This window comes from Crinia signifera, chromosome 3 (assembly GCF_055691185.1).
Source record: "Crinia signifera chromosome 3, ASM5569118v1, whole genome shotgun sequence".
Classification (NCBI taxonomy): domain Eukaryota; kingdom Metazoa; phylum Chordata; class Amphibia; order Anura; family Myobatrachidae; genus Crinia; species Crinia signifera.
The window spans coordinates 69,889,242-69,908,191 of record NC_139219.1 but is presented as its reverse complement, the minus strand read 5'-3'; the positions used below and the strand labels follow the sequence as shown (position 1 = coordinate 69,908,191).

Genomic DNA, 18,950 nt, shown 5'->3' with positions numbered 1-18,950 from the left:
TCTTGCTGTGAGGGCATGGCCATTGTCTAATTCCCACAGGACCGTCCCAAAAAAATGGGATGTCACACAAAAATAGATACACACTGACTATGCCACACCACGTTGCCCCCCACAGTAAGGCTTCGAATACATTATAAATTACCTGCTTGTTGCCAAGGGAGTTAATATGCATTGCCAGGGGTTATTGCTTGTTGTCAAGGGGAGTTAATGTCCGTTGCCAGGGGTTCTTGCTCGTTGCCAAGAGCAGGGCCGCCGAGAGGCAGGGGGGGCGGGTACATTTTACCTGGGCCCGGGCCTGGCAGGGGGGCCCGGGTCCCGACACACAAAAAAAAAAAAAAAAAAATCGGGGTTTTTTTTAAAAAGGGGGCGTGGCCACGGGTCCGCGATTAGGCCACGCCCACGATTTTGCCTAAGCCCGGTCAGCGATGGTCAGCGATGGCTCTCCTGCTCCTGCTCCTGCTCCAAGTTCCTGTTCCAAAAGGTAATGCCGCCCGCAATGCATGGCTATGGACAGGGGGAACAGACAAAAAGCGTGTGTGTGTGTGTGTGTATGTATGTAACAGGCTGTGTATGTATTGATATATGTGTGTGTAACAGGCTGTGTGTGTGTGTGTGTGTAACAGGCTGTGTGTGTGTGTGTAACAGGCTTTGTATATATGTATATATGTGTGTGTGTGTGTGTGTGTGTGTGTAACAGGCTGTGTATGTATATATGTGTGTGTGACAGGCTATGTGTGTGTGTGTGTGTGTGTGTGTGTGTGTAACAGGCTATGTATGTATGTCTATATGTGTGTGTGTGTGTGTGTGTGTGTGTGTGTAACAGGCTATGTATGTGTGTGTGTGTGTGTAACAGGCTTTGTATGTATGTATATATATATGTGTGTGTGTAAAAGGCTATGTGTGTGTGTGTAACAGGCTTTGTATGTATGTATATGTGTGTGTGTAACAGGCTGTGTATGTATATATGTGTGTGTAACAGGCGTAGGGCGGGATGTACTAAATTTCGCAATTTATTATTATTTTTTCGCCTACCTAACGTTTGTTGTACGCTGCGTTATGTTTGCCTGGTGCATCTTCGTCCGCCTCATGCTCTAAACTTCAGACTTCCCTGCTGGAGTTGCGGACAGTGCGTCCGTCATGGTGTGTTTTTTTTTGTACTGCGCATGCGCAGGTTTATTTCCTTGCCGTCATGCGCAGTGCGCACTTGTTGATGGTCACGGTACCTTAAGGGATTTGCAAAATGTCAAAGGGTTCTGTATAACCCAATATGAAAGAATACTTAATTACATCCTTACATACTCCTATCCATCCACCAAGTACCAGTGCTGGCAATATTACACATATATATATATATATATATATATATATACAAATAAATATGCTGTAGACAAATAATACAAGAAAATAATGAGGAAATTCGCCAGCTTATTGTGGCGTTAATGCCCACTGCTTTAATCGCTTTTAGCAAACAGTGCAGCTGTTAGTGCATGTGAGCCGTGACAATTCTACTCAGCCGTCTATGAGGAGGAAGTCTCGTCGCGGGTGTCCCGCGATACTCCCCGACGGGCTACTGAAGAGCAGAACAAAACCACCGCTACTTTAGTGCATTCGAGAACGCAGGAACGCGGAGATAAAAGACAACTTCCGCGGCGGCAAGCATTAGTACATCCCGCCCTATGTGTGTGTGTGTGTGTGTGTGTGTGTGTAACAGGCTATGTATGTATGTATGTCTATATGTGTGTGTGTGTGTAACAGGCTATGTGTGTGTGTGTGTGTAACAGGCTTTGTATATATATATATGTGTGTGTGTGTAACACAGGCTATGTTCTGTATGTGTGAAGGAACAGGCTGTGTATGTATATATGTGTGTGTGTGTGTGTGTAACAGGCTATGTGTGTGTGTGTGTGTGTAACAGGCTATGTGTGTGTGTGTGTGTAACAGGCTATGTATGTATATGTGTGTGTGTGTGTGTGTGTAACAGGCTATGTACTGTATGTGTGAAGGAACAGGCTATGTGTGTGTGTAACAGGCTATGGCCCTCATTCAGGTTGGTTCGCTCCCCCGCACGGTCACACAGGGGAGCGATGTTATGCATGTGCAGCCACTTTGTGTGAGCGAGCAAACCGATTATTTGCCGCCCCGATCGCATGCAGCAGTGTGGACGGAAGCGTGGGGTGGTGGATATGGGTTGCGCCCATGGGAACTCCCATGACGTGGGTGCCGGGGGAGGGCAGCTGATGTCACCGGATGTCAGCTGCCCACCTCTTCTCGTACAGGAGCGCCACAGATCTAAGACAGCAGAGACTGACTTAGATCTGCGAGCGCTTGAGAAATCATTTGATGGTCGGCGACCGCACTGCCCTGCACACAAGCTGCAAATCGATGATGTAAAACATCCGTTCGCATGCGTGAAATCTGAGGTATTTAGATGACCCGCAAAGCTGCAAATTTTGCAGCTTTGTGGTCAATCAGAATGACCTCCAATGTGTGTGAAGGGAACAGGCTACATGGGGCCCATTTATGACGGATCATATATGGAATGCGATCTGGGTGGGACCATGCTGCCCAGGATCACATGAGATTAAAGAGGTTTAATGGACACAATCCCCCCTCTCCCTCCAGGTGCACATACCGCTGGCCATCACAATGCAGCTGCTCTTGGCGCCGGATCTGTAGCTTTGGGGGACACAGCAGATACCGGCAGCTCAGCTCGGCGATACTGCAAGTAGTGGCATCTGCTGCTTCTTGCCAGAACTGTTGCCGCTTTCCCTGCTGCGTGTTTGAGCTTGGGATCCTTATACTCCAGAGGCGGCGCTTCAAATGGGGATGATCGTGCCAGTCACAGATCTTGGGGAGAGGAGCTGTGGGCTGGCCACCCCTGCTGTATGGCATAGGGGTCTGGGCAGCGCAGGGGGGCAGAGGGTCCCTGTGACAGATGGGCAGACAGCAGTGGGGTCCTTGCGGAGGAAGGGAGCTATTACCTAGTTTCCATCCTCCGTAGGGACCCTGCCGCTATCTGCCCATCCATGGCCACGACCCCTTACTCCCATAGGCGCAACCCATATCCACCACCCCACGCTTTTGTCCACACTGCTGCATACGAACGGGGCGGCAAGTAATCGATTTGAATTTTGTGTAGCATAATGTGTAAGGGGCAAGTATAAGGGGTCTACTATTGTGTTGCATAAAGGGTATATGGTGTGGTACACACCCCTATATCCTTTAATGGCCACACCTCTTTTCTGTTGCTCGCCACTCCAGGGGGGCCCCGTGACGCTGTTGTACCGGGGCCCAGGATTTCTCTTGGCAGCCCTGGCCAAGAGGGGGGATAATGTCCGTTGCCAGGGGTTCTTGCTCGTTGCCAAGGGGTTAATATACATTGCCAGGGGTTATTGCTTGTTGCCAACGGGTTTATATTTGTTCCCAGGGGTTAATGCTCATTGCCAAGGGGGGCTAATGTACGTTGCCAGGGGTTCTTGCTCGTTGTCAAGGGGGGTTTATTTCCATTGCCAAGGGTTCTAGCTTGTTGCCAAGGGGTTAATATGTGCCCGTGCGTCCGGCCACCCGCCCCCCCAGCAGCTGCAGGTGCCCCTGCTTTACCCTGCCTTCCCCTGCACACGGAGAGACAGATGCTAGAAGTCATTTTTCATTTCCAGCGTCTCTGACAGGGAGCACAGCTCTGCAGCGTTACCAGGAAATGCAGAGCTGTGCTTCCTGACAGACGCTAGAGGCAGGGGCGGATTGGTATGCCGGGACACCGGGTAGTTTCCCAGCGGGCCGATCCCTCACCCCACTTATGAGGCTGCCTGTTAGGCTGCCTGCGACTCGGCGGGGGGCGGAGCTACACGGACTTGGCTGGGGGCGGGGCTACACGGACATGGCGGGGGCGGAGCTACAAGGACAACAAAGGAGAGAAGAGTGCTGCAGTTACTGCTGACTGCAGTACTGCCAGGAGCCACTGGATGTCCTCATATCCATGGAGCCATCTCATCATCTGCCATGAACAATAGAGAGACTGCCCTGGACCAGTACAGAGGAACTAAGTGGGTTTAGTGATTATATGTCTGTCTATCTATTATCTATATGTCTCTGTCTATCTATCATCTATGTGTCTCTGTATATCTATCTTCTATGTGTCTGTCTATCATCTATCAATGTGTCTCTGTTTATCTATCTATCTATCTATCTATCTATCTATCTATCTATCTATCTATCTATCTATCTGTGTCTATATCAATCTACATATATGTAATGGTGGATAGCTATCTGTTTGTGTGTGTATATATTTATAGTGTTCCCAGTAGCCTTGTTTTGTTGTTTTGCAGGGCGCAGCGCCCTGCCCATTTTATAATGTACTGAAATCTCCCTGCCCTTATGACTGTGCCCTGCCAGAGACCTAAGCAACGCGTCAGTGCAGCCGAGAGCAGCTGTAAGAGTCACTGAGCTCACAGCCGCTGTAAGCAGAGGAGATCAGAGGCGTGTCAGGGTGGCAGGGGTCACCTGTAACTAGAGCTGACAGCCGCTGTAAGCAGAGGAGATCAGCGGCATGTCAGGGGTCACCTGGAACTAGAGCTGACAGCCGCTGTAAGCAGAGGAGATCAGCGGTGTGTCAGGGTGGCAGGGTTTACCTGGAACTAGAGCTGACAGCCGCTGTAAGCAGAGGAGATCAGCGGTGTGTCAGGGTGGCAGGGGTCACCTGGAACTAGAGCTGACAGCTGCTGTAAGCAGAGGAGATCAGCAGTGTGTCAGGGTGGCAGGGGTCACCTGGAACTAGAGCTAACAGCCGCTGTAAGCAGAGGAGATCAGCAGGGTGGCAGGGGTCACCTGGAACTAGAGCTGACAGCTGCTGTAAGCAGAGGAGATCAGCGGAGTGTAAGGGTGGCAGGGGTCACCTGGAACTAGAGCTGACAGCTGCTGTAAGCAGAGGAGATCAGCAGCGTGTCAGGGTGGCAGGGGTCACCTGGAACTAGAACTGACAGCCTCTTTACAGCGTTAAGCACTTGTCAGATCATCCAGGTGCACCCACCCCCTTCTGCTTACACCGGCTGTCAGCTCATCTTGCTGCATGGTAACCGCAAGCCCTGCTGGATGCCCCGAGTCTCTCCCTGGCTCAAGTAGGCGAGTGGCCACTGATCCCCTCTGCAGCACAGTGGCTGTTAGCTGTTCCCGTGTGTGTACCCTGCCGTGCTGACATGCCGCACTTCCCCTCTGATAAGAGCGGCTGTCAGTAAAGTTCTTACGGCTAAGCCGGTCCATCAGTAGATATCAGAGTTGTGTTAGCGAGGGGAGGGGCACCAGAATGAAAGAGCTGACGCATGTGCCTTTTGTGGGGTCGCTGGTAGACACATTGGATGGCTGCCAATCGACCTCTGGTCATATGCGGCCAACGTTTCGGAGCCCATAGCCCCTTTGTTAAACATTGGCCATATATATATATATATATATAGTGGGGCATTATACAGTGGTATGTTATACCGCTACTTCGAGCACTGGAGGGTCACTTATAGTGGGAAGATTTTCTGTGGGGATACTTGTCACTTGTGGCCCCATCCCCTAAGGGCGTTACCCATCACAGCTTTCTTGCATTACAGAAAGCCTGCAGGTACAACTGAAGAGGCTTCAATCCCCCACCCAGCAGAAGGAAGCTCCACTACACACCCCAGTAATGCCGTGCATGTCGGAGGCAGAACAGGTCCGTGTTCGGCAGTACAGTAAGTTAAACACTGCACTCCCAGCTGTCAGCCTGCCAAATTTGTTACAAGACAGATTTTGTATGATTTGCCGATGTTCAGAAACCAAGCGGTTAGGAGACCGATGGGGGAATCCAGACATTGAGTACCCTGTGTGCGCTATGTGCTGTGCAATGTGAACAAGATTGTGCTACTGAGTAATTTGAATTGGTACTATTGTATGGCCATACCTCCTTTTTTTTTTGCAGTGTGCGGTGGGCATTGTCCCTTTATTAAGTATGGGAGAGGAAGCACAAATTTATAGTTTGCAGGAGGGCACAAACATCCTTGCACCGGCCCTGGGCGGAGCTACACAGAACTGGCCTGATTCCACAGCAAGAGGGAGAGAAGTGGCTGCCCAGAGTGTATGTGTGTGTCAGTATCTACAGGGAGAGGCACAACTGGCTTTGCACTGCTGCCATATTGGGTTTTGTTGTGTCTGCGTTAATAAACTAAACTAGTGTGCGACACATGTAAATCAGCCAAGGGTGTTGAATTAGGATGCAGTCAGGCTTAGGCTGCAGGGAGGGTGGGTAAGGTGGTGGAGTAAGTTAAGGTTAGGGACTGCGTGACAGAGTGCATGCCTCAAAGGGAGGGAGTGCATCAGTGTGAAAGATCACAGGCCATAGGGTGATGGAGCACGTCAGTGTGATAGAGCGCAGGATGAGGGAGCAAGTGAGTGTGATAAAGCTCAGGGGGTGTGATAAAGCGTACGTCTCGGGGAGAGGGAGCGTGCCAGTGTGATAGAGCGTACAACTTGGGGAGAGGGAGCGTGTAAGTGTAGGTAAAGGCCGGAAGGTGAAGGAGAACATCAGTGCAGACTGTCGGGTGAAGGAGACGCAGAGAAAGCCTTCGATTATGTCAGTTGGGACCATCTGTACACCACGCTCACACGTTCTGGGTTTCCGCCGGGCTTCTCCAGTGTCCTAAACGCTTTATATACAGCCTCTAGTTCTCGGATTATATGCAATGGGTATATATCTGATCCAGGAATTCTAAAAAGAGGTACCAGACAGGGCTGCCCACTCTCGCCCCTATTATTTGCCCTTGCTATTGAACCATTAGCGATTTCCCTAAGACAATTGCAGTCGTTTACAGGGGTTCATGTTGGGGATCAAATTTTAAAAGTCAGTTTATTTGCGGACGACATGCTCCTTTTTGTATCCGACCATTTAAAACCCATCCCTAATATTATGTCCGTCATTGATAACTTTAGTTCTTTTGCCGGTTATAAGGTAAATCCCTCTAAATCTGAACTGCTTCCACTCCTCCCGCCCTCACACTTGCTTCTAATCCTATCCTCTCTCAGTTTTCCCTGAATAAAATGAAACTAAAATATCTAGGTGTTTTTGTCCCTGCCGACCTGATTAAATTATACGCGACAAATCCCGGTGAATGGGATATCAGCGGCGGGGTCCCTGCTAGTTCCATCTCCCGCAGGGACCCCACCGATGATATCCCATTCACCAAATGGACCCCACAGCACACTTAATGATCCCCGCTGCCCAGACCTCTGTGAGCTGCTTTCAATTACCAGCGGAGGGGGTATCGGGCTCTGCTGCAGCTACTGAGATGCTGATGCAGCAGCAGCATCCAGTAGTTCGCTTTATTTGCAGTATTCGCTCCATAAGACGCACACACTTTTCCTCCCACTTTTTTAGGGAGAAAAAGTGCATCTTATAGTGCGAAAAATACGGTATAACCCGATTATGTCCAAAATCTCTCAGTTATTGACCTCTTGGTCTTCCTTACCGATTTCGTCACTGGGGAGGGTGGCGGTTTTAAAAAGTATCATATTTCCAAAAATATCTTACACGATACAGATGCTGCCTCTGAGACCCAGCAGGAAAGACTCTTCAGCCTACGATAAACGATTTACAAAATTTTAATGGAATAATAAAAAACCCTGTTTAGCCTTAACGAAACTGAAGCTCCATAAGAAGCATGGTGGCCTGGCCGTCCCGGACCTTCTATCCGTCTCTAGAGCCGTCGCCTTTCGGTACATTTTGGATTGGTTATTAGACTCGTCTATTTATACTAATTATAATTTGGAACAAGCACTAGTGGCCCCATATGATCTCAAAGCCCTGCTACATACCCCGAAATCCCTTATACTGCCCACTTTTAAAAATAATATTCTGATTTGGGATACATACCAGGCCTGGGGGGCCATACATAAAGCTTGGGGCAGAAACCCTACACATTCCAAATTTATATCTATAGGAGGCAATCCTTGTTTTACCCCAACTCTTACCAATTCTAGATTCACTGTCTGGAAGCTTAAAGGAATCTCTGCAATTAGAGATGTGTTTGACCCAGGTGGTTCTCTATATTCTTTCACTGATTTAGTAAATCTTTTTGATTTACCTTGGTCAGATTTTTTCATGTACCTACAACTGCCACACTATATACAGTCTCTTCCAATCCCCTGGCCAAATGAAGAAACACCAGACCCTCTCACCTCACTGATTACTAGAATTAGCAAAACACATTATAAAACGCAATGGCTATATGGCGACATACTTATCTCCATTATAAACATGGATAAGCTATGGTCCCCCCTCCTCGAGACTTGGTCTTCGGAATTCTCTTCCCCTGTGACTAGAAGAGACCTAACTCATTCTATACCATCCATATTTAAAATTTTGCACTCAGCGCAATTACAGGAGATCCATTTGAAGTTTCTGTACCAAGCATATATTTCACCGGGCCAGAGAATGCACATGGTTTCTTTAGACTCCGGTAGATGCCCTAAGTGTCATTCTCCAAAAGCCCTATTTCTACACAACTTTTGGCACTGTCCCAAAATAGCAAAATTTTGGTTCAAAGTGAAATGGTATATACATAACTCATTTGATATTGACCTACCGTTCAATATAAAAGCTCTTTTAGGTTTACAAACTGCTGCTTGGCAGATACCCCAGTCCGCACACCCAATGATCCCCCTTCTGATAATAATCCTTACAGTTGCAAAAAAGCTCATAGTTAAGCAGTGGATTTCCCCTGTACCCCCCAGGCTTGAGCATTTACAATCTGAGCTGACCACAATACTTTGTTACGAGTCTACTCTCCCAGATGTGGACTGTAAAACCCAGAAATTCTTATCTAAATGGTCCCCGCTAATTGAAACGTTATAACCTTAATTTAGAGAACATATACTTGAGGTTACTCTGAGATAATATACCCCCCCCCCCTTATTTCCCTCCGGGTTTGGTGCACGTTGCGATTTCATATTTGTCCAAAGCTTTATAACACACTCTTGACATTGATGGTATCGCATGTACCTTAGCAATTTTCTAGACATCACAATATATATATATTTATTTATTTTTTGGACTCTTAAGGTTGATATTTTTCAGTAATTTTTCTGATGATGAAAAGAGTAATCTGCGAGGAATGTTTATACTTCCACTCTGACGCCGAGATCCTCCTTCTGTCGATGTTGCATTGTGTACCATTTTATCATACTGCTTGCATATTTTTTCCTTTTGGAATATTTGCTATGTATATGTGAAAATCTCAATAAAAACATAAAAAAAAAAAAAATAATCATTATTAAATCATTAATAAATAAACCACAAGAATAATCATCCATGTGACATAGCATCTGTGAGCTAACATCACATTCATGTGATAACAGCATTTTAATCTCTGCCAGTTCTTTTTAAAACACATCAGTTTATAATTTCCCTGCACAGATTCCAGCCACTTCCTAACTGTCATTGTTACATATAGCATAACAATGCAGCTGAGTCCAGGGTGATGTCACAGACAGTGTGATGATGTCACAGACAGTGTGATGATGTCACAAAGAGGGGTGATGTCACAGACAGTGTGATGATGTCACAAAGAGGGGTGATGTCACAGACTGTTACACTTTCAGCCCTTTGGCACTGCTTCTACTGGGGATATGTTATGTAACCGGCACTAGGATACCTATGATATGGAAATAAATCGGTAATGTACATTTGTATGTAATACAGGGGCTGTGACTTTTCTGTAGGACAATGTCTCTGGGGAATAGTTATTTTGGTTACAGCAACTTATTTTCTATATGACATTAGTTTTATTATTTCATTTATTCAAAAAGATTAAATGACAAGAAATATCATTACAGTAATGTACAGTAGATTCATATAATAATATATGAAAAGTTCACATACTTTATAATACAATTTAAGATTCATTACACATATAAATAAAGAAACACTCAGCGAGGCACTGGAAGAGGGATGTCAGAAAATGCAGGTACACAATAAGCAGAGAAACCAATAACATGAACATGGGGGACATTGAGGTTCTTGGCACAAAATTGTGAGCCCACCTACCACGTCAAGGTGACCTCATCAGGTGGGTGGAGGGGGAGGGAGGGGAGGAGCCTGTGCTATACTATTCTATGCTGTGCTTAGCTATGCTATACTAAAACCATAGTCTTAGCATAACATAGCTAAGCATAGCATAGAATAGCATAGATAGTCTTAGCTGAGACTATGTTAGGACTATGCTAATCTATGCTATGCTTAGCTATGCAATACCAAGACCATTGTCTTAGAATAGCATAGCTAAGCATAGCATAGAATAGCCTAGTCTTAGCATTGTCTTAGCTAAGACTATCTATGCTAAGCTATTCTATGCTGTGCTTAGCTATGCTATACTAAGACCATAGTCTTAGCATAGCATAGCTAAGCATAGCATAGAATAACATAGATAGTCTTAGCTGAGACTATGTTAGGACTATGCTAATCTATGCTATGCTTAGCTATGCAATACCAAGACCATTGTCTTAGAATAGCATAGCTAAGCATAGCATAGAATAGCCTAGTCTTAGCATTGTCTTAGCTAAGACTATCTATGCTAAGCTATTCTATGCTGTGCTTAGCTATGCTATACTAAGACCGAAGTCTTAGCATAGCATAGCTAAGCATAGCATAGAATAGCCTAGTATAGTTCAGGTGGGTTGGGGAGGGGAGGGGGGGGAGGGGAGAGGGGGGGGGGGTTTGCAGGAGTCTGTTGTTGTCTAACTCCTGCAGCACACATGTCTCATGAATTTGGAGACTCTTGACCTGAACGAGCCAGGTTCCTTCTGCTGGGCTGGGCAATCATCCACAGACAGGGGTGTGCATTTGGCAGCATTAACCATATCTGCCAGTTTGGGAATGACCGGGTCTGCCGGCTTGGGCATGACCAGGTCTGCCGGCTTGGGAATGACCGCGTCTGCTGGCTTGGGCATGACCGTGTCTGCTGGCTTGGGCATGACCAGGTCTGTTGTTTTGGCCTTGATTGGGTCTGCCAGCTTTTGCTCGACCGGGGCTGCAGGCTTTGGCTTGACCAGGTCTGTTGGTTTGGCCTTTATTGGGTCTGCCAGCTTTGGCTTGTCCAGGGCTGCCCGCTTAGGCTTGATCGGGGCTGCAGGCTTTGGCTTGACAGGGCCTGCCAGCTTTGATTTGACCGGGGCTGCCAGCTTAGGCTTGCCCGGTTCTGCCAGCTTTGGTTTGAATGCGTCTATATAGCAAGAGGGGGGCCCTAGACTGCACACCCTGTAAGGAGGGGTGCTCAATGGCTTGACTGGTTCTGCCAGCTTTGGTTTGACCGGGGCTTTTGGCTTGATTGGCTCTGCCAGCTTTGGTTTGTGTGTGTCTATATAGGAAGAGGGGGGCCCTAGACTGCACACCCTGTAATGAAATGTGCTCGGCGGCTTGGCCTTGACCTGGGTCGCCACTTTGACCCGCTCAGATGTTGGCCCAGATGTCGCCAGCTTGACCTGCTCAGATGTTGGCTGCCTTCGCACAACGTGTTTTGGTGCCACAGGCCGATACTGAGGCCGGGATGGTGTGGCTGGCCCTTGAGAGACAGGCATGTTAGCTTCTCTGCTTTGACTTCTCTAGACTGTGACTTATCTTGTCGAGAGGCTGCAGCAGAATGAGGTCCAGCAGTCTGTGCACCCTTATTTATACCCTGTTAGGCTCAGCCTATGCCCATATATGGTCATAGCTCAGCCTATGCCCATATATGGTCATATCTCAGCCTATGCCCATATATGGTCATAGCTCAGCCTATGCCCATATATGTTATGTAACTGACACTACTGGGGACATCTTATGTAACTGACATTAATGGGGACATGTTATGTAACTGGCACTGCTGGAGACATTTTATATAACTGGCACTACTGGGGACATGTTATGTAACTGCCACTACTGGGGACATGTTATGTAAGTGCCACGACTAGGGACATGTTATGTAAATGGTACTACTGGGGACATGTTATGTAACTAGGGCACTTCTGGGGACATGTTATGTAATGGGCACTATTGGGGACATGTTATGTAATGGGCACTATTGGGGACATGTTATGTAATTGGTACTACAGGGGACATGTTATGTAACGGGCACGACTGGGGACATGTTATGTAACGGGCACGACTGGGGACATGTTATGTAAATGGTACTACTGGGGACATGTTATGTAACTGGCACTACTGGGGACATGTTATGTAACTGACATTAATGGGGACATGTTATGTAACTGGCACTGCTGGAGACATGTTATATAACTGGCACTACTGGGGACATGTTATGTAACTGCCACGACTAGTAACATGTTATGTAAATGGTACTACTGGGGACATGTTATGTAACTAGGGCACTTCTGGGGACATGTTATGTATTGGGCACTATTGGGGACATGTTATGTAATTGGTACTACTGGGGACATGTTATGTAACGGGCACGACTGGGGACATGTTATGTAAATGGTACTACTGGGGACATGTTATGTAACTGGCACTACTGGGGACATGTTATGTAACTGACATTAATGGGGACATGTTATGTAACTGGCACTGCTGGAGACATGTTATATAACTGGCACTACTGGGGACATGTTATGTAACTGCCACTACTGGGGACATGTTATGTAAGTGCCACGACTAGGGACATGTTATGTAAATGGTACTACTGGGGACATGTTATGTAACTAGGGCACTTCTGGGGACATGTTATGTAATGGGCACTATTGGGGACATGTTATGTAATGGGCACTATTGGGGACATGTTATGTAATTGGTACTACAGGGGACATGTTATGTAATGGGCACGACTGGGGACATGTTATGTAACGGGCACGACTGGGGACATGTTATGTAAATGGTACTACTGGGGACATGTTATGTAACTGGCACTACTGGGGACATGTTATGTAACTGACATTAATGGGGACATGTTATGTAACTGGCACTGCTGGAGACATGTTATATAACTGGCACTACTGGGGACATGTTATGTAACTGCCACGACTAGGGACATGTTATGTAAATGGTACTACTGGGGACATGTTATGTAACTAGGGCACTTCTGGGGACATGTTATGTATTGGGCACTATTGGGGACATGTTATGTAATTGGTACTACTGGGGACATGTTATGTAACGGGCACGACTGGGGACATGTTATGTAAATGGTACTACTGGGGACATGTTATGTAACTGGCACTACTGGGGACATGTTATGTAGATGCCTCGTGCATGTGTGCATAATCTATTTAGTGATCACCGGAGCAGTGGTAATCCTAGGCTCCCCCCAACTGTCCCCCGCCCCCTATCCGTAGAACACTGCACCTGCCGGTAGGACAGCGGGACAGTGTCCACTTAGCAGGACTGTCCCACTGTTATCAGAACAGTTGGTAGGTATGTGGTCTTCCAGCTGTTGTGGAACTACACATCCCAGCATGCCCACAGTTTTACTATTAGGATATGCTACAGAGGAAATGTGTACAGCTATTATCTAAGTAGGGGATTTATTGTTCTGTTCTTTATCCAATAGGAACAAAAGAGAGAGACTCAGAGCCAGAGACTACTTCCCCAGCTGCCCGGTGGCATGCAATGCCTGGCCTGTATTTGAAACACTGATAGGACTGATTAGCAGCTGTTCCCAATTTCTACCACTCAAGGCTACAGCAGAATATCACCAACAGCAAATTACTTGACCTAAGGAAGAACAAGAGCATCATCTGTATCCCACGGCAACAACTACAGCCAAAGCTGTGATTGGCGACCTTGCAAGTGACATAATCAGTACTGCTGCAGACCTGAGGCCTCAGATTTTATAGGCAGTTGTGCTGTATGATAGACTGGTGTCTGCAACCAAGGGACATTGATGTGGATCTTGAGCTATTCTCATGGGCGGATTGGCATGCCAGGAAACCGGGACATTTCCCGGTGGGCCGGCCCATAATTGACATAAAGTGGCTGCTCACCCCCCTGGCTGGGCTGTGGACCGCACCACCGCGGCCGCAGCAGTTTTCCTTAAGCAAATATGGCTGCGGCCAGCATCATTAAGTAGAAGTAATATAAGCAGCCAGTAGTAAAAATGGCCGCGGGAGGGCTGGTGCGCATGTGCAGCTGCACGCAGCTGCTCCCGCGGTTCTGTCTGTCACTCACTGGGCAGCGTGACCAGCGTGCAGGGAGGTGCCGGCCATGAGATGCGCCCTCCCTGCTGTACATCCCCGCTGCTGTCCAGGCTCTGTGGCTGCCGGCTGCCAGTACACTATCACACTGACTGCATTAGGCAGCAGTGCCGGCAGCACAGACAGAGCTGAGGTGAGTTCCCTCCTGGCTCCCAAGTTCCCTCCCAACCCCCTTTGATCTTTTGATGTCTTCAGTCACGACAGCAGATCGTGGAAAGGGGGCAGAGCTACACGAGTGGAAGGGGGCGGAGCTACACGAGTGGAAGGGGGTGAAGCTACACGGGAGCACTGAGTTAATGAAAGAATTTGAAAGAAGCAGCCAGCTTTTAAGGTAAATACAGTTGTGGTGCTGGTGTTACACAGCACTACTACTGGTGTGGGCATTATGCAGCACTACTACTGTCGGCAACTGGTGAGGGCATTATGCAGTCACTGCATAATGCCCTCACCAGTTGCTGGCAGTAGTGACACTGGATAATGCCCACACCAGTTGCCGACAGTAGTGTGCATTGCACTACTGTCGGCAACTGGTGTGGGTATTATGCAGTGTCACTACTGTCGGCAACTGGTGCAGTGTCACTACTGTGGGCAACTGGTGTGGGTATTACGCAGTGCTAATACTGTCAGCAACTGGTGCGGGCGTTACGCATCGCTACTACTGTCAGCAACTGGTGCGGGCATTACGCAGCGCTATTACTGTCAGCAAATTGTGAGTGTGTTACGCGGTGCTTCTAATGTCAGCAACTGGTGAGGGCATTATGCAGTGTCACTACTGTCGGCAACTGGTGCGGGTGTTAAGCAGCGCTACTATTGTCGGCAACTGGTGGGTTTGTTACGCAGCCCTACTACTGTCAGCAACTGGTGAGGATATTAAGCAGCGCCACTACTGTCGGCAACTGGTACGGGTGTTATCCAGAGCTAGTATTGTCAGCAACTGGTGTGGGCATTACGCAGGGCTACTACTGTCGGCAACTGGTGAGTGTGTTACGCAGCGCTACTACTGTTGGCAACTGGTGCAGGCATTACCCAGAACTACTACTGTCGGCAAGTGTTATGCAGCGCTACTACTATCGACAACTGGTGCAGGCATTACCCATCACTACTACTGCCGGCAACTAGTGAGGGTATTAAGCAGCGCTACTACTATCGGCAACTGGTATGGTTGTTATGCAGCGCTACTAGAGTTGGCAACTGGTGACAGTGTTACGCAGCGCTACTACTGTCAGCAAATGGTGAGTGTGTTACGCGGTGCTACTATTGTCAGCAACTGGTATGGGCGTTACTATTATCGACAACTGGTGCGGGAGTTACGCAGCACTGCTACTGTCTACTATTGTGGCCAACAGTGGGCATGATGTGTAAACCGTGCCGCTACTGTGTGTGTGTAAGAGTTCTACTACTGTGGGCATTATATGTAGTATAAGCAGTGCTTCTACTGTGGATATTATGTGTGTTGAAGGGTTCTACTGTGGGCATTATATGTATAAGCAGCGCTACTACTGTGGATATTATATGTAAGGGGCACTACTGTGCAGTGTAATGTAAATATAGGGGCACTAGGTGATGTGCAGGACCGTAACTAGGTGTGTGCCAGTGGTGTCTTGCCCATTTGTACTGTGGGTATACCAGCTAAATGACCACTTACTGCTGATTGCCAGCCGCCACTGCTCTCAGAGCTTGTGGTCCAGCAGCTGCAGTTATTGATTGGCTGTCGGATCTCGAGCTTCAATTGGCTCACAAGCTGGCATCATATTTAAAAATAAATTCAGCACCTCTGCAGGCTGTGCTCTCCTCCCCGTCTTCAGTAGCAGCAGCAGCAGCGGTGGTGGCGGGATGCCAGATTCTGGACTCTGGGCTGGACTCGACTAGATTACACAGTTTACAGTAATGGGGGCATTGTGTAAGGGGCACTTCTGTTGTCATTATGTGTAATAGGCATTAATGGGTGTAATATCCAAATTGAGCTGCATGCACAGTTGACAAACAATTTTGATGAACTGGCGGGTATGCGCATCATCATTCGCCGTTCGTCGCTTGCAGACTAAAAGATATTTTGACCATTTCCATTCAGAATGGCCAAAATGAAGAAATTGGTCAAAAGATTGGTCAAAAAAGTTGTACAGTGTGTATGAACCAATTGCACTAATGGGGCATTGTGTAAAGGGCACTACTGGTGGCATTATGTCTATAAGTAGTACTTGGGGCATTATGCATAGCATAATGTGTGGCATAATGTCATATGGGCATTAAAGTGTGCAGCATATTGTGTAATGGGCTCCCTTAATGAGTGGAGGAGCAGCATGCGGTATGTAATGTAATGGTGGTGCCGGAAGCACTGCTCGCCTTTAATACAAAGTACAGCGGTAGGCACTGAAGCTGCCTGCCCCATATGGTCAACCCACACCTTGTCTGGTGTCATGTGTTTTTCTCCCGTTCGGGCCACCAATGTGTATTGTTTTCTGTTTGGGCCAATGTTTGTTTTTTCTTTGGGGGCCAGTGTGTTTTTTTTTTGTGTGGGGGCATATGTTTTTATTTTCTTCAGGTCCCCCCCCCCACCCCCCCCCCCCCCCCTATCGGGGGTCAGTATGTTTGTTACCTGTTGTGGGTCAGGTTTTTTTCCTGTGGGGTCAATGCTTTTTATTTATGTATTTGGTGGCCAGTGTTATGGTGTCCGTACAGAGTTGCTCATGTGCAAGCACCAAAAAGTCTATTATAAATGTGTTCTGCTTTCCTTCGGGTTACAGGGGGTCAGCTATTCACAGTATGGGCGTGTTATTGGAGTGATATGGGCGAGTTGCTTATAGTGGTTGCATACAGAGAAGCTGATTTGCTCGCATTGGAGGCTATACTGAGACGGATGATCTGCAGCTAGGATAGGACTGGTGAAAGTTTCAATAATGCAGCCAATGGTGGCAGCGTAGCAGCTAGGGTGGGCAATCCCGGGATTTCGGGATTAGACTGCGCATGCGCAGTCTAATGCCGGGCAGCGTCTGAGCTCCTGCTCAGACGCTGCCCGGCTGTTCCTGAATCCCCGGCGTGCGTCCTGCGTAGCGTGACAGTAGAGGTCACGCAGCGCAGGCCACACCGTCATCATTCGCCGCCTACTCTTCTCTTTTCCGCCCGCCTCTTCTTCTCCTCCGTGCATCCGCCCGCCTGCCTCCGCCTGCTGTCTGCTGAGGAGGTGCACTTGCCGGGAGGCACCGTGCACCTCCAAACCCACTCCCGGCCGCTAGCTAATGTAAGTAATTGTGCGGGTCGGCCGGTGTGGGGATGTCTATGGGATTATGATCCCAGGTAGGGATGCCAATCCCAGGAATCCCGGGATTGAGCATTTTTCAATCCCGGATCCCGGGATTGAAAAAATGCCCCGGGATTGGCATCCCTAGTAGCAGCATAAAGTCGCATATGCAACTGCATAAAAAAATACAAGGAAGGCCGCAACTGCATGCAACTCTGAATTATACCCCATTCTCCCTGCCGCAATAACCCGGGTTTTTGCCAGGGCAAGCAGTAATTTCCCGTGTCCTGTCTCAGTGTGAAAGGGTCTTTGTGAAATTCCCGGTTAGGGTTATGGCCAGCAGGGAAAGTACCATGTATACAGTGGGGTTATGGCCAGCAGTCACAGTACTGTAAACACAGTAGGGTTATGACCAGCAGTCACAGTACCATGTACACAGTAGGGTTATGGCCAGCAGGGACAGTACAGAATGCACAGTAGGGTAATGGCTAGCAGTCACAGTACCATGTACACAGTGGGGTTATGGCCAGCAGTCACAGTACCATGTACACAGTGGAGTTATGGCTAGCAGTCACAGTACCATGTACACAGTGGGGTTATGGCCAGCAGTCACAGTACCATGTACACAGTGGGGTTATGGCCAGCAGTCACAGTACAGTATGCACAGTGGAGTTATGGCCAGCAGTCACAGTACCATGTACACAGTGGGGTTATGGCCAGCAGTCACAGTACCATGTACACAGTGGGGTTATGGCCAGCAGTCACAGTACCATGTACATAGTGGGGTTATGGCCAGCAGTCACAGTACCATGTACACAGTGGAATTATGGCCAGCAGTCACAGTACCATGTACACAGTGGAGTTATGGCTAGCAGTCACAGTACCATGTACACAGTGGGGTTATGGCCAGCAGTCACAGTACCATGTACACAGTGGAGTTATGGCTAGCAGTCACAGTACCATGTACACAGTGGAGTTATGGCTAGCAGTCACAGTACCATGTACACAGTGGGGTTATGGCTAGCATGGACCCATATTAGCTTGACATGCATTAGGTCAACCACTGAAGGTCGACATGGCTTAGATCTACACATGAAATAAGTCAACATGGCTAAGGTCGACAGGGTTGGAAGCTCGACACAAGCATTAGGTTGACAATGGGAAGGTCGACAGTCAAAAGGTGAGAAAACATGACCGGCCTGTGACTGGCTTTGCAGCCAGGGGGCAGCTGCTACGGTGTGTAGAAAAGTGCTCGCACTTCAGTTACATGCCCATGGCACATCGCGTGATGAACTCAGCATTGGGCCTTCCTTGTCCTGTGCAGGGCGGCCCACTGCAGCCTAATGCCAGCAGTTGTGCAAAGCTTTGCATCACTTCAACTGAGTCTGAATCAGGCCGATAGTGCTCAAAATGATTATGCAACACAGTTGTGCTCCTTATTCTCATTACACCCTCAGTAGTGCCCACAATTTATTTATTATTTCATTAATACTGTATAATGTTTAATGTGTGCTACCTG

General features: G+C 48.0%; 1 long non-coding RNA gene across 4 annotated transcripts in view; it reads left to right on the top strand.

The window, feature by feature from the left end:
* The first annotated feature begins 4,010 nt into the window (after positions 1 to 4,010).
* The window catches only part of LOC146063524 (uncharacterized), a 35,816-nt gene continuing 20,876 nt past the window's right edge, over positions 4,011 to 18,950 (top strand). For 3 of the 4 annotated variants that reach the window (XR_014471592.1, XR_014471596.1, XR_014471591.1), the window contains exons 1-3: positions 4,011 to 4,043; positions 5,592 to 5,711; positions 13,551 to 14,524. This is a non-coding gene — a long non-coding RNA (uncharacterized LOC146063524). The remainder of the gene's footprint in view (positions 4,044 to 5,591; positions 5,712 to 13,550; positions 14,525 to 18,950) is intronic. The other variant, XR_014471594.1, reaches the window with a different exon arrangement.